The 16,743-nt window shown below is 50.1% G+C and overlaps 13 non-coding genes and 3 pseudogenes across 13 annotated transcripts; all 16 read left to right on the top strand.

Moving 5' to 3' along the window:
• The first annotated feature begins 487 nt into the window (after positions 1–487).
• On the top strand, positions 488–606 carry LOC140217873 (5S ribosomal RNA). Its single transcript, XR_011894337.1, has one exon. It is a non-coding gene; the product is annotated as a 5S ribosomal RNA (ribosomal RNA).
• Positions 607–1,122: 516 nt separating this feature from the next.
• LOC126533506 (5S ribosomal RNA) lies at positions 1,123–1,241 on the top strand. Its single transcript, XR_007600009.1, has one exon. It is a non-coding gene; the product is annotated as a 5S ribosomal RNA (ribosomal RNA).
• Positions 1,242–1,755: 514 nt separating this feature from the next.
• Positions 1,756–1,874, top strand: LOC126533500 (5S ribosomal RNA). Its single transcript, XR_007600007.1, has one exon. It is a non-coding gene; the product is annotated as a 5S ribosomal RNA (ribosomal RNA).
• Positions 1,875–2,390: 516 nt separating this feature from the next.
• On the top strand, positions 2,391–2,509 carry LOC126533747 (5S ribosomal RNA). The gene has a single exon (XR_007600086.1). It is a non-coding gene; the product is annotated as a 5S ribosomal RNA (ribosomal RNA).
• Positions 2,510–3,024: 515 nt separating this feature from the next.
• On the top strand, positions 3,025–3,143 carry LOC126533494 (5S ribosomal RNA). Its single transcript, XR_007600006.1, has one exon. It is a non-coding gene; the product is annotated as a 5S ribosomal RNA (ribosomal RNA).
• Positions 3,144–3,659: 516 nt separating this feature from the next.
• On the top strand, positions 3,660–3,778 carry LOC140217869 (5S ribosomal RNA). Its single transcript, XR_011894334.1, has one exon. It is a non-coding gene; the product is annotated as a 5S ribosomal RNA (ribosomal RNA).
• Positions 3,779–9,190: 5,412 nt separating this feature from the next.
• Positions 9,191–9,309, top strand: LOC126533449 (5S ribosomal RNA; annotated as a pseudogene).
• Positions 9,310–9,824: 515 nt separating this feature from the next.
• LOC126533413 (5S ribosomal RNA) lies at positions 9,825–9,943 on the top strand (annotated as a pseudogene).
• Positions 9,944–10,458: 515 nt separating this feature from the next.
• On the top strand, positions 10,459–10,577 carry LOC126533428 (5S ribosomal RNA). The gene has a single exon (XR_007599995.1). It is a non-coding gene; the product is annotated as a 5S ribosomal RNA (ribosomal RNA).
• Positions 10,578–11,092: 515 nt separating this feature from the next.
• LOC126533751 (5S ribosomal RNA) lies at positions 11,093–11,211 on the top strand. The gene has a single exon (XR_007600089.1). It is a non-coding gene; the product is annotated as a 5S ribosomal RNA (ribosomal RNA).
• A 516-nt stretch (positions 11,212–11,727) lies between these two features.
• Positions 11,728–11,846, top strand: LOC126533685 (5S ribosomal RNA). The gene has a single exon (XR_007600062.1). It is a non-coding gene; the product is annotated as a 5S ribosomal RNA (ribosomal RNA).
• Positions 11,847–12,361: 515 nt separating this feature from the next.
• On the top strand, positions 12,362–12,480 carry LOC126533625 (5S ribosomal RNA). The gene has a single exon (XR_007600041.1). It is a non-coding gene; the product is annotated as a 5S ribosomal RNA (ribosomal RNA).
• A 515-nt stretch (positions 12,481–12,995) lies between these two features.
• Positions 12,996–13,114, top strand: LOC126533741 (5S ribosomal RNA). The gene has a single exon (XR_007600084.1). It is a non-coding gene; the product is annotated as a 5S ribosomal RNA (ribosomal RNA).
• A 515-nt stretch (positions 13,115–13,629) lies between these two features.
• LOC126533552 (5S ribosomal RNA) lies at positions 13,630–13,748 on the top strand. The gene has a single exon (XR_007600017.1). It is a non-coding gene; the product is annotated as a 5S ribosomal RNA (ribosomal RNA).
• Positions 13,749–14,263: 515 nt separating this feature from the next.
• LOC140217779 (5S ribosomal RNA) lies at positions 14,264–14,382 on the top strand (annotated as a pseudogene).
• Positions 14,383–14,898: 516 nt separating this feature from the next.
• On the top strand, positions 14,899–15,017 carry LOC126533369 (5S ribosomal RNA). The gene has a single exon (XR_007599994.1). It is a non-coding gene; the product is annotated as a 5S ribosomal RNA (ribosomal RNA).
• Positions 15,018–16,743: the final 1,726 nt, after the last annotated feature.

The raw sequence follows: 16,743 nt of genomic DNA, 5'->3' as shown, positions 1-16,743 counted from the left end.
CGTGCTTCTGTGACTTAATTTTTTTTCTTTTTTTTACACTCACGTGTGGTTGGTTTTATTTACTGTTACGTTCAACTGGCGCAGCCTACTGGTAGAGCCAACGTCGAAGTGCAAAAACAATATGCAAGCCGCTAGGCGATTGTACGCGCAGTGACGGTGGTAACCGGTATAAGTAATGGTGCAAAATTTAGTCGCACAAACTGCTAACCGTTTACCTATTACACCCGTATCCAGCTCAGTGACAATCAATAACTTGGCTCATTACTAGCGCCAAACGTGGGCTGCAGCGGACGCACATCGTTGCGCTCGTCCTCTTGTTTTATTGCGAGCTCGACTCGGCAGCGACTAACCACAACAAACGGAGCAATCCACGTACACGACGTGTGCCTGTACTGTCAACGGAAAGACAGTGCCGCGTGCGTGCTGTAGCAATACGTTGCGAATGCACATAGCACGATACAGGTGCAGTCGTAAACATAGCATCCCTGCCATCGGCCATACCATGCTGAATACGCCGGTTCTCGTCCGATCCCCGAAGCTAAGCAGCATTGGGCTCGGTCAGTACTTGGGAGGGAGACCACCTGGGAACACCGAGTGCTGATGGCACCCTTCTTTTTGCTTTTTTTTTTTTATTGCGTGCTTCTGTGACTTAATTTTTTTTCTTTTTTTTACACTCACGTGTGGTTGGTTTTATTTACTGTTACGTTCAACTGGCGCAGCCTACTGGTAGAGCCAACGTCGAAGTGCAAAAACAATATGCAAGCCGCTAGGCGATTGTACGCGCAGTGACGGTGGTAACCGGTATAAGTAATGGTGCAAAATTTAGTCGCACAAACTGCTAACCGTTTACCTATTACACCCGTATCCAGCTCAGTGACAATCAATAACTTGGCTCATTACTAGCGCCAAACGTGGGCTGCAGCGGACGCACATCGTTGCGCTCGTCCTCTTGTTTTATTGCGAGCTCGACTCGGCAGCGACTAACCACAACAAACGGAGCAATCCACGTACACGACGTGTGCCTGTACTGTCAACGGAAAGACAGTGCCGCGTGCGTGCTGTAGCAATACGTTGCGAATGCACATAGCACGATACAGGTGCAGTCGTAAACATAGCATCCCTGCCATCGGCCATACCATGCTGAATACGCCGGTTCTCGTCCGATCCCCGAAGCTAAGCAGCATTGGGCTCGGTCAGTACTTGGGAGGGAGACCACCTGGGAACACCGAGTGCTGATGGCACCCTTCTTTTTGCTTTTTTTTTTATTGCGTGCTTCTGTGACTTAATTTTTTTTCTTTTTTTTACACTCACGTGTGGTTGGTTTTATTTACTGTTACGTTCAACTGGCGCAGCCTACTGGTAGAGCCAACGTCGAAGTGCAAAAACAATATGCAAGCCGCTAGGCGATTGTACGCGCAGTGACGGTGGTAACCGGTATAAGTAATGGTGCAAAATTTAGTCGCACAAACTGCTAACCGTTTACCTATTACACCCGTATCCAGCTCAGTGACAATCAATAACTTGGCTCATTACTAGCGCCAAACGTGGGCTGCAGCGGACGCACATCGTTGCGCTCGTCCTCTTGTTTTATTGCGAGCTCGACTCGGTAGCGACTAACCACAACAAACGGAGCAATCCACGTACACGACGTGTGCCTGTACTGTCAACGGAAAGACAGTGCCGCGTGCGTGCTGTAGCAATACGTTGCGAATGCACATAGCACGATACAGGTGCAGTCGTAAACATAGCATCCCTGCCATCGGCCATACCATGCTGAATACGCCGGTTCTCGTCCGATCCCCGAAGCTAAGCAGCATTGGGCTCGGTCAGTACTTGGGAGGGAGACCACCTGGGAACACCGAGTGCTGATGGCACCCTTCTTTTTGCTTTTTTTTTTTATTGCGTGCTTCTGTGACTTAATTTTTTTTCTTTGTTTTTACACTCACGTGTGGTTGGTTTTATTTACTGTTACGTTCAACTGGCGCAGCCTACTGGTAGAGCCAACGTCGAAGTGCAAAAACAATATGCAAGCCGCTAGGCGATTGTACGCGCAGTGACGGTGGTAACCGGTATAAGTAATGGTGCAAAATTTAGTCGCACAAACTGCTAACCGTTTACCTATTACACCCGTATCCAGCTCAGTGACAATCAATAACTTGGCTCATTACTAGCGCCAAACGTGGGCTGCAGCGGACGCACATCGTTGCGCTCGTCCTCTTCTTTTATTGCGAGCTCGACTCGGCAGCGACTAACCACAACAAACGGAGCAATCCACGTACACGACGTGTGCCTGTACTGTCAACGGAAAGACAGTGCCGCGTGCGTGCTGTAGCAATACGTTGCGAATGCACATAGCACGATACAGGTGCAGTCGTAAACATAGCATCCCTGCCATCGGCCATACCATGCTGAATACGCCGGTTCTCGTCCGATCCCCGAAGCTAAGCAGCATTGGGCTCGGTCAGTACTTGGGAGGGAGACCACCTGGGAACACCGAGTGCTGATAGCACCCTTCTTTTTGCTTTTTTTTTTTATTGCGTGCTTCTGTGACTTAATTTTTTTTCTTTTTTTTACACTCACGTGTGGTTGGTTTTATTTACTGTTACGTTCAACTGGCGCAGCCTACTGGTAGAGCCAACGTCGAAGTGCAAAAACAATATGCAAGCCGCTAGGCGATTGTACGCGCAGTGACGGTGGTAACCGGTATAAGTAATGGTGCAAAATTTAGTCGCACAAACTGCTAACCGTTTACCTATTACACCCGTATCCAGCTCAGTGACAATCAATAACTTGGCTCATTACTAGCGCCAAACGTGGGCTGCAGCGGACGCACATCGTTGCGCTCGTCCTCTTGTTTTATTGCGAGCTTGACTCGGCAGCGACTAACCACAACAAACGGAGCAATCCACGTACACGACGTGTGCCTGTACTGTCAACGGAAAGACAGTGCCGCGTGCGTGCTGTAGCAATACGTTGCGAATGCACATAGCACGATACAGGTGCAGTCGTAAACATAGCATCCCTGCCATCGGCCATACCATGCTGAATACGCCGGTTCTCGTCCGATCCCCGAAGCTAAGCAGCATTGGGCTCGGTCAGTACTTGGGAGGGAGACCACCTGGGAACACCGAGTGCTGATGGCACCCTTCTTTTTGCTTTTTTTTTTTTATTGCGTGCTTCTGTGACTTAATTTTTTTTCTTTTTTTTACACTCACGTGTGGTTGGTTTTATTTACTGTTACGTTCAACTGGCGCAGCCTACTGGTAGAGCCAACGTCGAAGTGCAAAAACAATATGCAAGCCGCTAGGCGATTGTACGCGCAGTGACGGTGGTAACCGGTATAAGTAATGGTGCAAAATTTAGTCGCACAAACTGCTAACCGTTTACCTATTACACCCGTATCCAGCTCAGTGACAATCAATAACTTGGCTCATTACTAGCGCCAAACGTGGGCTGCAGCGGACGCACATCGTTGCGCTCGTCCTCTTGTTTTATTGCGAGCTTGACTCGGCAGCGACTAACCACAACAAACGGAGCAATCCACGTACACGACGTGTGCCTGTACTGTCAACGGAAAGACAGTGCCGCGTGCGTGCTGTAGCAATACGTTGCGAATGCACATAGCACGATACAGGTGCAGTCGTAAACATAGCATCCCTGCCATCGGCCATACCATGCTGAATACGCCGGTTCTCGTCCGATCCCCGAAGCTAAGCAGCATTGGGCTCGGTCAGTACTTGGGAGGGAGACCACCTGGGAACACCGAGTGCTGATGGCACCCTTCTTTTTGCTTTTTTTTTTTTTATTGCGTGCTTCTGTGACTTAATTTTTTTTCTTTTTTTTACACTCACGTGTGGTTGGTTTTATTTACTGTTACGTTCAACTGGCGCAGCCTACTGGTAGAGCCAACGTCGAAGTGCAAAAACAATATGCAAGCCGCTAGGCGATTGTACGCGCAGTGACGGTGGTAACCGGTATAAGTAATGGTGCAAAATTTAGTCGCACAAACTGCTAACCGTTTACCTATTACACCCGTATCCAGCTCAGTGACAATCAATAACTTGGCTCATTACTAGCGCCAAACGTGGGCTGCAGCGGACGCACATCGTTGCGCTCGTCCTCTTGTTTTATTGCGAGCTCGACTCGGCAGCGACTAACCACAACAAACGGAGCAATCCACGTACACGACGTGTGCCTGTACTGTCAACGGAAAGACAGTGCCGCGTGCGTGCTGTAGCAATACGTTGCGAATGCACATAGCACGATACAGGTGCAGTCGTAAACATAGCATCCCTGCCATCGGCCATACCATGCTCATTCTGCTTCCGGCAGCCGAGCTGAGCGGTCAGCAGAGTCATGGGCTCCAGTGGAGCAGCGACAGCGGCCACTTTAGGCCGCGGAAACAGGCTAAACGACGACAAGGATTATGCCTTTATTTTGCCGCAACTGCGCAAAGGTCAATTGGTGATTAATACCGTCTTTTTGCACGGCGATGTACGTGCGAGACCGTACAAGGTGGAAGATTTCCGGGACGCCCTTCTGCCGACGGGCTTGCTGCCTGATGTGGTATGCATAGGGGCGTACCAGATCAACCACGTCTGGGCAGTGACCTTCAGCGATGCGAGTGCCACAAAAAGGCTTCTGGACCTCAAGGAACTCCAAGTGAAGGGACGACGGTGCGTCATCGTTGACCCGCAGGATCAACAGGTGAAGTTAAGGCTTCACTGGCTGCTTTACGGTGTTGCCGACGAGGACGTCCGGACGGCATTCGCGGCTTTCGGCAAGGTGGAGGAGGTGAGCCGGGAGCGGTGGCGAGTCGAAGGCATGGGAGCGAAGACCTCAACCACCAGGACCGTCATTTTGAAATTGAAAACCGGCATGAAAGTGGAGGATCTGCCCCATCAGATCCGCGTCGGCGGAGAGTTGGCCTTGGTCGTCGTGCGTGGTCGACCAATGCAGTGCCTGCGCTGCCACGGCACGGGACACGTCCGCCGTGAGTGCAGAGTCCCCCGCTGTTCTCTATGCAGACGTTTCGGCCACGTCGACGCTGACTGCGTAAGATCTTATGCCACCGTAACAGGCCCAGTAACTTGTGACGTTGCGGCAGAGCACGTCATGGACGTGGCCGAGGCGGAGGACGCTGCTAAAGGAACTGTAGACACGGTCCCGACAGCGACAGCCAGTGGAACGACGAGTTTGGCCGTAGACAGCAGGGTGGCTGAGACTACCGTGAAGCCGAGTGGGACGGTGCAGGGCGCGACCGCTGAGGGCCAGCCTACGCGGAGCAGTAGTGAGGACCCGCCCGACAACGATGCGACGGCAATGCAGCAGGAGGAGGCCGTCCTCGACGGCGACCGGACTTCGGCTCTTGGTGCGCCAGTCAAGCGCCCCCATGACCAGACTAAAGACCGCAACGACGGCGCGACCAGCACCAGCGAAGGGCCGCCGACAAAGACACCTCTTGGGAGGCGCACGAGCTTGAAACCAAAGCCGAATGTCCCTCCTGAGAGAAAGCCTGCGGACAAAGTGCCGCCCACAAACAACGCCGGGAAACCGGGAGGTCCCGGAGGCGGCTAGCCGAGGGCTAGTCGTGAACGGTAAGCACCATGCTCCGGGCCTACTTTTCTCTTTAGCTCAACATGGCTCAGATACCGTCCCTTAATATTGCCACTTTAAATGTGAGAGGGTTGGCGGCTAGTCGTAGGCAAAGTCAAGTCCTGCGGTTGGTCACTGACCACGACGTCGACGTACTAGCCGTCCAGGAAACTAAGGTTGACGGGGAGGAGGAGACCGGGAGCATGGTGCGCCGTTTCACGTCTAGGTATTTTGCGGTGGTAAGCCATGCGTTAGGCACGGCTGGGGGGTGCATTCTTTTTGTGAAGAAACTGCCTGGACTGCAGATTCAAAGTACCTTTTCTTGTCAATCTGGAAGGATTGTTTTTTGCGATATTGTTTTGTGCGAGTTTCAGTACCGTGTCATATGCGTATATGCGCCCAATTCAGTAGAAGAGCGTGCCGGTTTCTTTTCGAACCTTTCGCAGTATGTTCGGTGCGATAAGCGCGTTATGCTCTTAGGAGACTTCAATTGTGTAATGAGCGCTAGTGACAGAGCCAATAATGCCGGTGTGCGTGACAGAAGCAGTGAAGTCTTGTCAAAACTAATTAGTGAAAATGAACTAGATGACGTTTTTGATTGTCTGGAAGGGGGGCGTGACGTGACATTTACACGTTTTCAGGGCAGTAGCCATGCGCGGTTGGACCGAATCTACATTTCGCTGGATACAATTCCAAGATGCCACGGTTATTCTGTAGTACCCGTATCGTTCTCAGATCACTGTCTCGTAATATGTAATGTCGGTATAGGGAAACGGAAACATGCGTTTAATTGGGAGATGTGGAAAATGAATGCCTCGTTATTAAATGATGAATCTTTTGTAAAGGCAGTACGGAATGCCATTAATGAAATACGCAAAGATGAAGCTGAAACAATAGCTGAAAAGTGGGAATGTTTCAAACAAAAAGTTAAAATGAAAGCCTTAGAAAGGTCAAGCTGCCTCAAATTTGAGAGGGAATACAAAGAAAGAGGTTTGCGAACACTACTTCAGCAGCTGATAACGATGGAGTGCAGAGAGCCTGGTCTGTACAAAGACGATGTGCGGAACGTCAAGGAAAAGCTTGAACAGTTCGATAAAGAACGTTATCAAGGTGCCATCGTGCGTGCACGAGCAGATGTATTAGCGGCGGGGGAGACGCCCACAAAAAGGGCGCTTGGACTCGAGAAGGCGCACGGACGGCGAAACCATGTGGATAAGATTTTAATGAACGGGGTTGTTGTTGACGACAACGAAAGCATAGGACGCGCCTTCTGTCAGTACTACCAGTCGCTCTTTGCATTTCAGGCAGCGAATGTAGAGAGTTTCAAAGCCGATTTTCTTCAGCGGATGCCGAGACTGGGAGATGACGCTAAAGAACGATTGGAAGGCAACATTACCGAGAACGAAGTTGAAAAGGCAATCGGCGATTTGAACTCGGGCAAGTCGCCTGGGCCTGATGGACTCTGTGCGGGGTTATATAAGGCTTTCAAAAGAGAACTGGCCCCATTGTTAGCAGACGTATTCAATGACGCGTACGAGAAGAAATTATTGCCCCCATCTTTTGGAAAAGCGCACACAATACTAATCCCTAAGAGTGATCAAACAGACAAACTCAGATTCGTGTCATCCTATAGACCGATATCACTAACAAACATTGATTACAAGATCTTTATGAAGATTTTAGCTGCGAGACTTCAAGGCGTCATCAAGGAAATTGTCGGAGACCACCAAACTTGCGGCATCAAGGGGCGGTCCATTTTTTCGAACATCCATCAGATGCGGAGCGTGCTCGAGTGCTGTGACGTCACCGATGGTGGCGTTGCAGTTCTTCAGCTCGATTTGGAGAAAGCGTTCGATTGTGTCGCTCACGTTATTTTGTTTGCCATCTTGGATCATGTTAATGTCGGTTCCATCATCAGGGAGGGCGTGGCCTTGGCGTACCAGAATTGCACAACAAGATTAATTGTCAATAAGTCTCTGGGGGCCCCCATTAACATCATGCGTTCAGTACGCCAAGGCTGTCCCCTCAGTCCGCTGTTATTTGTCATATACATAGAAGCAATGTGTGTAGTAATTAACGGAAATGACAAAATACGTGGTTTCAGATTAGCAGCGACAGAGGTGAAGCTGCTCGCATATGCAGATGACATTGCAGTGTGTTGCACAGACAAACCAAGTGTAACGGAAACAGTATCGGCAGTGAAACATTTCTGTGATGTCACGGGTAGTAGAATAAATTGGGGCAAATCCCTAGGCCTGTGGCACGGGAAATGGGAGTCTGCACCGGACAACTTCGCGAACCTCAACTGGGTCAAAACGCCGACGAGGTATCTGGGCGTTCCTCTCAATAGCTACAATAGTAGCGATGAATATTGGAGGAGCCAAGCCGATGAAATGAAAGAAAAGGCGGACAGATGGAAGGATGTGAAGCTGTCTATTTTTGCAAGGGCGACAGTCTGTAATATGTTTTTTGTCACGAAGTTATATTATGTCATGCAAGCGTTGTATTGCTCGAGAGCAAATGTGCAAAGGCTGCACAGAGTGTTTGCTGTTTTCATCTGGGGGTCAACATGGGAAAGGTGCAGCCGAACAAATTTGTTTAGAAGAGTGAAGGACGGGGGTGTGGGTTTGGTTCATCTTTTTGTTAGACAACTAGTAAACCGATTCTTGTTTTTTCGCGATGTGCGCCATCCTTTTCTGCGCACAGTATGCCAGCTCAGGTTGAGCGGCGCTTTACCGGCACATGTCGTTAGTACGGCATGCGTTACCGGATCACTTCGTGGCTTCTTTAAGGAAGTGGCCGACAGCGTAAGATTTCTTTCTGTTCGATTTTCAATGGATTACCTTTGCGATGTTAAAAGGAAAAGATTATATAAAGATGTGTGCGACATTGTTTTCCCAGTGCCGTTATACAGAGCCATTTACAGTGGAGGGCCAGGACTTGATGTACTTAAACGCGTAAAACGCATGGAGGTGCCACCAGGGGTAAAAACGTTTTTTTTTAAGCTTCACACCGGTACGCTCTCAGTGAAGACTTTCATGGAAGAGCGAGGTTGTATCGTACCATGGGGAACGCATTGCTTGATCTGCAAAAAGCAGGAAACCATAGATCACGTTTTCTTGGAATGTTGGGAGGGCTTCTTTTTCTGGGACGTCTTAAAGCGAACCCTGAAAAAAGAGTTACCGGTGGACCCCCAAGGGATAAGGTATCTGACAATTAAGGATGATGACGGGGTTCCATATGATTTCATTATGTTAAACGCTCTCCACTGTATATGGCGGGCACGTATGGCAGGGTACTATTGTGATCCTGACGCTAGGCCCGCTCGCGTTTATTTCAGAGAATGTATGTCGCGATTCATAGAAATACAGAAAATGCAACAATGTGTTCCGGAATGGCTGTGGAGGCTAGAACCTCTGACAGCCATGAAGGAATTTTAAGTTGACAACGCCTGTCCAATAGGGACAGACGGCTTTGTTGTACGGTGTGACTCTTTTCTTTCCTTTTTGTTTGTATTGCAATTGTGATACTGTAATGTGTTGAAACTGCACGTTCTGCGAAAAAACCGGTAATAAAAAAAAAAAAAAAAAAAAAAAAAATCGGCCATACCATGCTGAATACGCCGGTTCTCGTCCGATCCCCGAAGCTAAGCAGCATTGGGCTCGGTCAGTACTTGGGAGGGAGACCACCTGGGAACACCGAGTGCTGATGGCACCCTTCTTTTTGCTTTTTTTTTTTATTGCGTGCTTCTGTGACTTAATTTTTTTTCTTTTTTTTACACTCACGTGTGGTTGGTTTTATTTACTGTTACCTTCAACTGGCGCAGCCTACTGGTAGAGCCAACGTCGAAGTGCAAAAACAATATGCAAGCCGCTAGGCGATTGTACGCGCAGTGACGGTGGTAACCGGTATAAGTAATGGTGCAAAATTTAGTCGCACAAACTGCTAACCGTTTACCTATTACACCCGTATCCAGCTCAGTGACAATCAATAACTTGGCTCATTACTAGCGCCAAACGTGGGCTGCAGCGGACGCACATCGTTGCGCTCGTCCTCTTGTTTTATTGCGAGCTCGACTCGGCAGCGACTAACCACAACAAACGGAGCAATCCACGTACACGACGTGTGCCTGTACTGTCAACGGAAAGACAGTGCCGCGTGCGTGCTGTAGCAATACGTTGCGAATGCACATAGCACGATACAGGTGCAGTCGTAAACATAGCATCCCTGCCATCGGCCATACCATGCTGAATACGCCGGTTCTCGTCCGATCCCCGAAGCTAAGCAGCATTGGGCTCGGTCAGTACTTGGGAGCGAGACCACCTGGGAACACCGAGTGCTGATGGCACCCTTCTTTTTGCTTTTTTTTTTTATTGCGTGCTTCTGTGACTTAATTTTTTTTCTTTTTTTTACACTCACGTGTGGTTGGTTTTATTTACTGTTACGTTCAACTGGCGCAGCCTACTGGTAGAGCCAACGTCGAAGTGCAAAAACAATATGCAAGCCGCTAGGCGATTGTACGCGCAGTGACGGTGGTAACCGGTATAAGTAATGGTGCAAAATTTAGTCGCACAAACTGCTAACCGTTTACCTATTACACCCGTATCCAGCTCAGTGACAATCAATAACTTGGCTCATTACTAGCGCCAAACGTGGGCTGCAGCGGACGCACATCGTTGCGCTCGTCCTCTTGTTTTATTGCGAGCTCGACTCGGCAGCGACTAACCACAACAAACGGAGCAATCCACGTACACGACGTGTGCCTGTACTGTCAACGGAAAGACAGTGCCGCGTGCGTGCTGTAGCAATACGTTGCGAATGCACATAGCACGATACAGGTGCAGTCGTAAACATAGCATCCCTGCCATCGGCCATACCATGCTGAATACGCCGGTTCTCGTCCGATCCCCGAAGCTAAGCAGCATTGGGCTCGGTCAGTACTTGGGAGGGAGACCACCTGGGAACACCGAGTGCTGATGGCACCCTTCTTTTTGCTTTTTTTTTTTATTGCGTGCTTCTGTGACTTAATTTTTTTTCTTTTTTTTACACTCACGTGTGGTTGGTTTTATTTACTGTTACGTTCAACTGGCGCAGCCTACTGGTAGAGCCAACGTCGAAGTGCAAAAACAATATGCAAGCCGCTAGGCGATTGTACGCGCAGTGACGGTGGTAACCGGTATAAGTAATGGTGCAAAATTTAGTCGCACAAACTGCTAACCGTTTACCTATTACACCCGTATCCAGCTCAGTGACAATCAATAACTTGGCTCATTACTAGCGCCAAACGTGGGCTGCAGCGGACGCACATCGTTGCGCTCGTCCTCTTGTTTTATTGCGAGCTCGACTCGGCAGCGACTAACCACAACAAACGGAGCAATCCACGTACACGACGTGTGCCTGTACTGTCAACGGAAAGACAGTGCCGCGTGCGTGCTGTAGCAATACGTTGCGAATGCACATAGCACGATACAGGTGCAGTCGTAAACATAGCATCCCTGCCATCGGCCATACCATGCTGAATACGCCGGTTCTCGTCCGATCCCCGAAGCTAAGCAGCATTGGGCTCGGTCAGTACTTGGGAGGGAGACCACCTGGGAACACCGAGTGCTGATGGCACCCTTCTTTTTGCTTTTTTTTTTTTATTGCGTGCTTCTGTGACTTAATTTTTTTTCTTTTTTTTACACTCACGTGTGGTTGGTTTTATTTACTGTTACGTTCAACTGGCGCAGCCTACTGGTAGAGCCAACGTCGAAGTGCAAAAACAATATGCAAGCCGCTAGGCGATTGTACGCGCAGTGACGGTGGTAACCGGTATAAGTAATGGTGCAAAATTTAGTCGCACAAACTGCTAACCGTTTACCTATTACACCCGTATCCAGCTCAGTGACAATCAATAACTTGGCTCATTACTAGCGCCAAACGTGGGCTGCAGCGGACGCACATCGTTGCGCTCGTCCTCTTGTTTTATTGCGAGCTCGACTCGGCAGCGACTAACCACAACAAACGGAGCAATCCACGTACACGACGTGTGCCTGTACTGTCAACGGAAAGACAGTGCCGCGTGCGTGCTGTAGCAATACGTTGCGAATGCACATAGCACGATACAGGTGCAGTCGTAAACATAGCATCCCTGCCATCGGCCATACCATGCTGAATACGCCGGTTCTCGTCCGATCCCCGAAGCTAAGCAGCATTGGGCTCGGTCAGTACTTGGGAGGGAGACCACCTGGGAACACCGAGTGCTGATGGCACCCTTCTTTTTGCTTTTTTTTTTTATTGCGTGCTTCTGTGACTTAATTTTTTTTCTTTTTTTTACACTCACGTGTGGTTGGTTTTATTTACTGTTACGTTCAACTGGCGCAGCCTACTGGTAGAGCCAACGTCGAAGTGCAAAAACAATATGCAAGCCGCTAGGCGATTGTACGCGCAGTGACGGTGGTAACCGGTATAAGTAATGGTGCAAAATTTAGTCGCACAAACTGCTAACCGTTTACCTATTACACCCGTATCCAGCTCAGTGACAATCAATAACTTGGCTCATTACTAGCGCCAAACGTGGGCTGCAGCGGACGCACATCGTTGCGCTCGTCCTCTTGTTTTATTGCGAGCTCGACTCGGTAGCGACTAACCACAACAAACGGAGCAATCCACGTACACGACGTGTGCCTGTACTGTCAACGGAAAGACAGTGCCGCGTGCGTGCTGTAGCAATACGTTGCGAATGCACATAGCACGATACAGGTGCAGTCGTAAACATAGCATCCCTGCCATCGGCCATACCATGCTGAATACGCCGGTTCTCGTCCGATCCCCGAAGCTAAGCAGCATTGGGCTCGGTCAGTACTTGGGAGGGAGACCACCTGGGAACACCGAGTGCTGATGGCACCCTTCTTTTTGCTTTTTTTTTTATTGCGTGCTTCTGTGACTTAATTTTTTTTCTTTGTTTTTACACTCACGTGTGGTTGGTTTTATTTACTGTTACGTTCAACTGGCGCAGCCTACTGGTAGAGCCAACGTCGAAGTGCAAAAACAATATGCAAGCCGCTAGGCGATTGTACGCGCAGTGACGGTGGTAACCGGTATAAGTAATGGTGCAAAATTTAGTCGCACAAACTTCTAACCGTTTACCTATTACACCCGTATCCAGCTCAGTGACAATCAATAACTTGGCTCATTACTAGCGCCAAACGTGGGCTGCAGCGGACGCACATCGTTGCGCTCGTCCTCTTCTTTTATTGCGAGCTCGACTCGGCAGCGACTAACCACAACAAACGGAGCAATCCACGTACACGACGTGTGCCTGTACTGTCAACGGAAAGACAGTGCCGCGTGCGTGCTGTAGCAATACGTTGCGAATGCACATAGCACGATACAGGTGCAGTCGTAAACATAGCATCCCTGCCATCGGCCATACCATGCTGAATACGCCGGTTCTCGTCCGATCCCCGAAGCTAAGCAGCATTGGGCTCGGTCAGTACTTGGGAGGGAGACCACCTGGGAACACCGAGTGCTGATAGCACCCTTCTTTTTGCTTTTTTTTTTTATTGCGTGCTTCTGTGACTTAATTTTTTTTCTTTTTTTTACACTCACGTGTGGTTGGTTTTATTTACTGTTACGTTCAACTGGCGCAGCCTACTGGTAGAGCCAACGTCGAAGTGCAAAAACAATATGCAAGCCGCTAGGCGATTGTACGCGCAGTGACGGTGGTAACCGGTATAAGTAATGGTGCAAAATTTAGTCGCACAAACTGCTAACCGTTTACCTATTACACCCGTATCCAGCTCAGTGACAATCAATAACTTGGCTCATTACTAGCGCCAAACGTGGGCTGCAGCGGACGCACATCGTTGCGCTCGTCCTCTTGTTTTATTGCGAGCTTGACTCGGCAGCGACTAACCACAACAAACGGAGCAATCCACGTACACGACGTGTGCCTGTACTGTCAACGGAAAGACAGTGCCGCGTGCGTGCTGTAGCAATACGTTGCGAATGCACATAGCACGATACAGGTGCAGTCGTAAACATAGCATCCCTGCCATCGGCCATACCATGCTGAATACGCCGGTTCTCGTCCGATCCCCGAAGCTAAGCAGCATTGGGCTCGGTCAGTACTTGGGAGGGAGACCACCTGGGAACACCGAGTGCTGATGGCACCCTTCTTTTTGCTTTTTTTTTTTATTGCGTGCTTCTGTGACTTAATTTTTTTTCTTTTTTTTACACTCACGTGTGGTTGGTTTTATTTACTGTTACGTTCAACTGGCGCAGCCTACTGGTAGAGCCAACGTCGAAGTGCAAAAACAATATGCAAGCCGCTAGGCGATTGTACGCGCAGTGACGGTGGTAACCGGTATAAGTAATGGTGCAAAATTTAGTCGCACAAACTGCTAACCGTTTACCTATTACACCCGTATCCAGCTCAGTGACAATCAATAACTTGGCTCATTACTAGCGCCAAACGTGGGCTGCAGCGGACGCACATCGTTGCGCTCGTCCTCTTGTTTTATTGCGAGCTTGACTCGGCAGCGACTAACCACAACAAACGGAGCAATCCACGTACACGACGTGTGCCTGTACTGTCAACGGAAAGACAGTGCCGCGTGCGTGCTGTAGCAATACGTTGCGAATGCACATAGCACGATACAGGTGCAGTCGTAAACATAGCATCCCTGCCATCGGCCATACCATGCTGAATACGCCGGTTCTCGTCCGATCCCCGAAGCTAAGCAGCATTGGGCTCGGTCAGTACTTGGGAGGGAGACCACCTGGGAACACGGAGTGCTGATGGCACCCTTCTTTTTGCTTTTTTTTTTTTATTGCGTGCTTCTGTGACTTAATTTTTTTTCTTTTTTTTACACTCACGTGTGGTTGGTTTTATTTACTGTTACGTTCAACTGGCGCAGCCTACTGGTAGAGCCAACGTCGAAGTGCAAAAACAATATGCAAGCCGCTAGGCGATTGTACGCGCAGTGACGGTGGTAACCGGTATAAGTAATGGTGCAAAATTTAGTCGCACAAACTGCTAACCGTTTACCTATTACACCCGTATCCAGCTCAGTGACAATCAATAACTTGGCTCATTACTAGCGCCAAACGTGGGCTGCAGCGGACGCACATCGTTGCGCTCGTCCTCTTGTTTTATTGCGAGCTCGACTCGGCAGCGACTAACCACAACAAACGGAGCAATCCACGTACACGACGTGTGCCTGTACTGTCAACGGAAAGACAGTGCCGCGTGCGTGCTGTAGCAATACGTTGCGAATGCACATAGCACGATACAGGTGCAGTCGTAAACATAGCATCCCTGCCATCGGCCATACCATGCTGAATACGCCGGTTCTCGTCCGATCCCCGAAGCTAAGCAGCATTGGGCTCGGTCAGTACTTGGGAGGGAGACCACCTGGGAACACCGAGTGCTGATGGCACCCTTCTTTTTGCTTTTTTTTTTTATTGCGTGCTTCTGTGACTTAATTTTTTTTCTTTTTTTTACACTCACGTGTGGTTGGTTTTATTTACTGTTACCTTCAACTGGCGCAGCCTACTGGTAGAGCCAACGTCGAAGTGCAAAAACAATATGCAAGCCGCTAGGCGATTGTACGCGCAGTGACGGTGGTAACCGGTATAAGTAATGGTGCAAAATTTAGTCGCACAAACTGCTAACCGTTTACCTATTACACCCGTATCCAGCTCAGTGACAATCAATAACTTGGCTCATTACTAGCGCCAAACGTGGGCTGCAGCGGACGCACATCGTTGCGCTCGTCCTCTTGTTTTATTGCGAGCTCGACTCGGCAGCGACTAACCACAACAAACGGAGCAATCCACGTACACGACGTGTGCCTGTACTGTCAACGGAAAGACAGTGCCGCGTGCGTGCTGTAGCAATACGTTGCGAATGCACATAGCACGATACAGGTGCAGTCGTAAACATAGCATCCCTGCCATCGGCCATACCATGCTCATTCTGCTTCCGGCAGCCGAGCTGAGCGGTCAGCAGAGTCATGGGCTCCAGTGGAGCAGCGACAGCGGCCACTTTAGGCCGCGGAAACAGGCTAAACGACGACAAGGATTATGCCTTTATTTTGCCGCAACTGCCCAAAGGTCAATTGGTGATTAATACCGTCTTTTTGCACGGTGATGTACGTGCGAGACCGTACAAGGTGGAAGATTTCCGGGACGCCCTTCTGCCGACGGGCTTGCTGCCTGATGTGGTATGCATAGGGGCGTACCAGATCAACCACGTCTGGGCAGTGACCTTCAGTGATGGGAGTGCCACAAAAAGGCTTCTGGACCTCAAGGAACTCCAAGTGAAGGGACGACGGTGCGTCATCGTTGACCCGCAGGATCAACAGGTGAAGCTAAGGCTTCACTGGCTGCTGTACGGTGTTGCCGACGAGGACGTCCGGACGGCATTCGCGGCTTTCGGCAAGGTGGAGGAGGTGAGCCGGGAGCGGTGGCGCGTCGAAGGCATGGGAGCGAAGACCTCAACTACCAGGACCGTCATTTTGAAATTGAAAAGCGGCATGAAAGTGGAGGATCTGCCCCATCAGATCCGCGTCGGCGGAGAGTTGGCCTTGGTCGTCGTGCCCGGTCGACCAATGCAGTGCCTGCGCTGCCACGGCACGGGACACGTCCGCCGTGAGTGCAGAGTCCCCCGCTGTTCTCTATGCAGACGTTTCGGCCACGTCGACGCTGACTGCGTAAGATCTTATGTCACCGTAACAGGCCCAGTAACTTGTGACGTTGCGGCAGAGCACGTCATGGACGTGGCCGAGGCGGAGGACGCTGCTAAAGGAACTCTAGACACGGTCCCGACAGCGACAGCCAGTGGAACAACGAGTTTGGCCGTAGACAGCAGGGTGGCTGAGACTACCGTGATGCCGAGTGGGACGGTGCAGGGCGCGACCGCTGAGGGCCAGCCTACGCGGAGCAGTAGTGAGGACCCGCCCGACAACGATGCGACAGCAATGCAGCAGGAGGAGGCCGTCCTCGACGGCGACCGGACTTCGACTCTTGGTGCGCCAGTCAAGCGCCCCCATGACCAGACTAAGGACCGCAACGACGGCGCGACCAGCACCAGCGAAGTGCCGCCGACAAAGACACCTCTTGGGAGGCGCACGAGCTTAAAACCAAAGCCGAATGTCCCACCTG

Source organism: Dermacentor andersoni, chromosome 4, assembly GCF_023375885.2.
Source record: "Dermacentor andersoni chromosome 4, qqDerAnde1_hic_scaffold, whole genome shotgun sequence".
Taxonomy (NCBI): domain Eukaryota; kingdom Metazoa; phylum Arthropoda; class Arachnida; order Ixodida; family Ixodidae; genus Dermacentor; species Dermacentor andersoni.
The sequence above is the reverse complement of the archived record's forward strand: the minus strand, read 5'-3'. Positions and strand labels throughout refer to the sequence as shown.